We start from the raw sequence: 6000 nt of genomic DNA, 5'->3' as shown, positions 1-6000 counted from the left end.
ATTTGTCAGCCAGGGCTCCCTGATTGGACCAGATTAACATCCCCAATCAGGGAACTCATATTCTATGAGGTACACCTTGCTGACATCATTATAATTTTCCCACCTGTTTTAGTGTAACCTGGAAATTTGGCTTTTGTACCTTCTACCCCTATATCCAAGTCATTAATATAGATAGGGCCTGAGAACTTCCCAATAGTTACATCTTGCCAACCAGAAAAAGACCCATTTATTCCAACTCTCTGCTTTCTGTATTACCCCAACCCCATTTGATTTTACCTTGTATTTTAACCTTTTGTGCGGTACCTCATCAAATACATTCTGGAAGTACAGATATACTACATCTACAGGATCTCCATTATCCATTTTGCTAGTTACATCATCAAAGAACTCTAGAAAATTAGTCAAACATGACTGATCATTCATAAAGCTATGCTGACTCTGGTGGATTGTGTTTTGACTTTCCTACAGTCCTAACACTTCTTTATAATGGATTCTAACAATTTCCCAATGACATACATTAAACCAATTGGTCTATAGTTTCCTATTGTCTACTTCCCTCCCTTTTAGAATAAGGGTATTGTACTAGCATTTTTTCAATCCACTGGAACTTCTCCCACGTCTAGGGAAGTTTGGAATATTATAACCAATAGATCCACCATCTCTACTGCCACTTCCTTTAAGACCTCAGAATGTAGCCCATCACATCCTGGGAATGTGTCTCCCTTCAATCCCAAAAGTTGGCTCAGTACGTTTTCCCTCATGGTGATGATTGATTTAAGGTTCCCCCTTTCTATAACCTCTGCATTACCTGTTAGTATTGGTGTGGTACTAGCATTCCCCACCGTGTAAAGTGAAATGAAATATTGATTTAGAGTCTCCACCATTTCTGAGTTCCCCACTATTAACTCTCCAATCTCGTCTTCCAAGAGATCAACATTCACCTTTGCTACTTTCTTCCCTTTTTATACTTATAGAAGCTTTTACGATCCATTTTTATATTTTACGCTAGCTTTTTTAGCGTGAGGGAATGGTGATATATTTCCAAGTCAGGATTATGAGTGGCTTGGACAAGATCTTGCAGGTGGTGACATTCCCATCTACTGCCCTTATTCTTTTGAATCATAGAATCCCTACAGTGTGAAAGCAGGCCATTCAGCTGATTGAGTCCACGCTAACTCTCCAAAGACCATCCCAGCCAGACCCATCACCCCACCCTATCCCTATAACCCCGCATATCCCATGGCCAATCCAGCCAATGTGCACATCTTTGGACTGTGAGAAGAAACCAGACCACTTGGAGGAAACCCATGCAGACACAGGGAGAATGTACAAATGCCACACAAATCTTTGCCTGAGGGTCCCTGGCACTGTGACACACTAGTGCTAACCACTGAGCCACTGCACTGCCCCTGGATGGTTGTGGTCCTGGGTTTGGAAGGTGCTGTCTAAGGAATTTTAAATTTCTGCAGTGCATCTTGCAGCTAGCACAGACCATTTCTAATGAGCACTGATGGTGTGGAAGGAGTGGATGTGGTGCCAATCGAGTGGGCTGGTTTGGTCCAAAATGGCTTCAAGCTTCTTGAATGTTGTTGGCTGTTACTTGTTACAAATTATTTGCTGCAGGATTTCTAGCCTCTGACTTGCTTTTATAGTCACTGTATTGAAATGTCTAGCCTGTTGGTTTCTAGTCAATGGTAACTCCCAGGATGTTAACTCCCAGTAGGGCATTCAGTGATGATAATGCCATTGAATTTAAATCATGGCTGGAATCACTCTGAATGGAATTGTTCATTGCCTTGCACGTGAATGGCACAAATGTTACTTGTCACTTTACAGACCAAGCCTGGATAGCATCCAGGTATTGTTGCATTTGGGTATAACTTGCTTCATTATCAATGACGCATGGATGGTGCTGAACATTGTGCAATCATTGGTGAGCATCCCCACTTCTGACCTTACGAAAGGTGATTGATGAAGTAGCTGAAGTAGAAGGACACTAACTTGATTTGATTTATTATTGTCACATGTACCTGGACACAGTGAAACATTTTGCTTTGCTTGCAGTATAGGCAGATCATACCATACAAAGTGCATTAGGGTAATAGAACAGGGCAAAGAATACAATGTTATAGCTACAGAGAAGGTGCACAAAGAGCAAGATCAACATTAAATTTAAAATTGAGAGGTCAATTCAGAAGCCTGATAACAGCCGGGAAGAAGCGTTCTTGAATCTTTCATACGTGTACACAAACATTCCTATCTTCTGCCCGACAGAAGAGGGTGGAAGAAAATACAACCATGGTAGGAGGGGTTTTTGATTATGTTTTGGCTGTTTTCCGAAGGCAGCAGGAAATGTAGACGGAGTCAATGAATGGAAGGCTGGTTTGCGTGATGGACTGCACTGTGTTCACGACTCTCTGTAGTTTCTTGTGGTCTTGGGAAGAGCAGGTACCAAACCACACTGTGTTGCATCCAGATAGAATGCTTTCTATGGTGCAACTATAAGAGTCCTTGTGGACATGCTGAATTTCCGTAGCATCCTGAGGAAGTAGAGATGTTGTTGTGCTTTCTCGACTACTGCGTTGACATGGGGGGACCAGAACAGATTGTCGCTGATCATCACTCCCAGGAACTTGACACTCTCAACCATCTCCACCGCAGTACCACTGATGTAGGGTGGGTCCTCCACTCCACTTCCTGAAGTCAATGACCAGCTCTTTTGTTTTGTTGACATTGATGGAGAGATTGTTGTCTTTACACCATGCCGTTAAGCACTCAATCTCTTTCCTGTATTCTGTCTCATCATTGATCCCCTATGATGGTGGTGTTGTCAGTGAATTTGTAAACAGGTTAGAGCCGAATGTGGCCACACGGTGAGCGCATAGTGAGTGTAGTAGGGGGCTGACTATGAAGCCTTTTGGAGGGCTAGTGCTGAGGATTATGATGAAGGATGTGCTGTCACCTATCCTTACTGATTGTGGTCTATGGGTCAGAAACGTGAAGATCCAGTTACAGAGGGGAGTGCCGAGACCCAGGTCTCGGAGTTTAGAGATGAGTTTGTTTGGAATTATGGTGTTGAAGGCGGAAGGTATCCTGAAGGAGATAGGTATCCTGCTATTCAGATGTTCCATGGGATGAGTGTAGGGCCAGGGAGATGGTGTCTGCTGTGGATCTGTTGGCGAATTGCAAAGGGTCAAGGCAATTTGGTGGGTTGGAGTTCATGCGAGCCATGACTGACCTCTCGAAGCACTTCATAACTATGAAAGTCAGAGTCACTAGGCAGTAGTCATTGACACACGCTGTTTGATTTTTCTTTGGCACCAAGATGACGGTGATCTTCTTGAAGCAGGTACGGACTTCAGATCATAGTAAGGAAGAGGTTAAAGATGTCTGCAAATACTCCCGCCAGCTGGTCTGCACAGGATCTGAGTACATTGCCAGGGACTCCATCCAGACTGGTTGCTTTCCGTGGGTTCACTCTCAAGAAGGTCAGGCTAACATCTGCAGCAGTGACTGCGGGTACAGGTGTATCCGAGGCTGTTGGGACAGGTGACATCGTTTCATTGACCTTCTTTTCAAAGCGAGGATAGAATGCATTGGGCTAAATGGATAAGGATATACTATTGCCCACTATTCTGTTTGACTTCGCTTTCTAGTGTAAGCCTTGTGTGTTTGGTCTGAGTCTCCAGGTTAGTTTGGTATCACCCCTTGCTGTCTCTGATGGCCTTATGAAGATTGTACAGATTTCCTGTAAATGTCACGGTTGTCCGACTTGTATGCCTCAGAGCTGCACTTCAGTAGGGGGTGTATCTCATGGTTCATACATGGTTTCTGGTTGGGGAACATTCAAATTAACTTCTTTGGCAACCTGAGGCACTCCTCCAGATATGTTCTGAAGCTGACATGGTTGACCTCCAATGATCATAACCATCTTCCTTTGTGCTAGGTATGACTTCAACCAACTGAGAAATTTCCCTCTGATTCCCATTGACTCAAGTCTTGCTAAAGCTTCTTGAAGCCAAATTTGGTCAAATGTAACCTTAATGGCAAGGCCTGTCACTCTCACCTCTGGCATCCGACTCTTTTGTCCATGTTTGAATCAAGGCTGTAATGAGGTCAGGAACTGAGTGGCCCTGGTGGAACCCAAACTGGGTGTCAATTAGCAGGTTATTGCTGAGCAGGTGCTGCTTGATAGCACTGTTACTGACACCTTCCATCACTTTATTGATGATCGAGAGGAGACTGATGGGGCGGTAACTGGCCGGGTTGAACATAGAACATTACAGCACAGTACAGGCCCTTCGGCCCTCGATGTTGTGCCGACCTGTCATACCAATCTCAAGCCCATCTAAACTGCACTATTCCATGTACGTCCATATGCTTATCCAATGACGACTTAAATGTACATAAAGTTGGCGAATCTACTACCGTTGCAGGCAAAGCGCTCCATTCCCTTATTACTCTCTGAGTAAAGAAACTACCTCTGACATCTGTCCTATATCTTTCACCCCTCAATTTAAAGCTATGCCCCCGCGTGCTCTCCGTCACCATCCTAGGAAAAAGGCTCTCCCTATCCACCCTATCTAACCCTCTGATTATTTTATATGATTCAATTAAGTTGGATTTAAGAAAACAAGGTCCTACTTTTTGTATATTGCACACACCCGGACAATGTTCCATGTTATATTGGGTAGATGCCAGTGTTGAAGCTGAACTGGAACAGTTTGGCTAGGGGAGAGGCAAGTTCTGGAACACAAGTTTTCAGTAATATTGCCAAAATGATTTCAGAGCCCACAGGCTTTGCACTATCCAGTGTCTCTAACTGTTGCTTGATATCATGTGGAGTGAATCGAATTGGCTGAAGACTGCTATCTGTAATACAGGGGGCCAGTGGAGAGTACAAGATGGATCTCCACTTGGCACTTCTGGTTAAAGATTGCTGCAAATGCTTCAGCCTTACCTCTCACGCTGATGTGCTTGGCTGCCCCATCATTAAGGATCGGAATATTTGTGGAGTCTCCTCCTCTGGGGAGTTGTTTAATTGTCCACCACCATTCATGATTGAATGTGGAAGGATTGCTGAGCTTAGATAAGATCTGTGGCGTGCAATTACTTATACCTGCTTATCATTGATTTTTATGCTGTTAGACACAAACACAGTTTTGTTCGGTAGCTTCACTATGTTGACACCTCATTTTTAGGTATGCCTGGTGCTGCTCCTGACATGTCCTCCTTCACCTTTCATTGAAGTAGAGTTGATTCCCATGGCTTGATTTTCATGGTAGAGTGGGGAATAAACTGGGTCATGAGGTTGCAGATTGTGTTGGAGTATGGTTATGCTGCTGATGGCCCACAGTACCTCGTGGATGCTCAGTCTTGCATTGCTGGATCTGTTAAAAGGTTATGCCATTTTACACAGTGTTAGTGCTCCAGACCATCACAGAAGCTATTCTGAATGTGAAGGTGGGACTTCATCTTTAAGGGACTGTGCAATGGTCATTGATACTATGACAGAAAGATGCTTCTGTTACAGGCAGTATAGGGAGGCTGAAGGCAAATATATTTTTGCCTTTCATGTTGGTTCTCTTTCCATCTGTTGCAACCCCAGTCCAGCAGTTATATCATTTAGGACTCAACCAGCTTGATCTGGCACCGAAGTTGAGCGGAGTATCAGGTCAGTATGTGGGAGGCAAAAACAGAAATTGTTGGAAAAGCTGAGCAAGTCTGGCAGCATCTGTGGAGAGAAATGAATTAACATTTTTGGTCAAGTAACCCTTCTTCAGTATGTGGGTATATTGCTGGGTTCGGTGTGATGGGCGTTTGGGTATAGGATGGGAGACTGTGTCCGATTAGATCTGGTATCAGTTCTGGTTCAGGGAGGAGCTGGTCGGGGGTTGGGCAGGTTAGGTGGGTGACATTTAATAGTTAGCCCAGAATGAGGGCATTGGGCTCTCCATAAATGCTGCCAGACCTGCTGAGCCGCCTCAAAATCTTGGTTTT

The sequence above is a fragment of the Stegostoma tigrinum genome, chromosome X (assembly GCF_030684315.1).
Source record: "Stegostoma tigrinum isolate sSteTig4 chromosome X, sSteTig4.hap1, whole genome shotgun sequence".
NCBI lineage: Eukaryota > Metazoa > Chordata > Chondrichthyes > Orectolobiformes > Stegostomatidae > Stegostoma > Stegostoma tigrinum.
The sequence above is the reverse complement of the archived record's forward strand: the minus strand, read 5'-3'. Positions refer to the sequence as shown.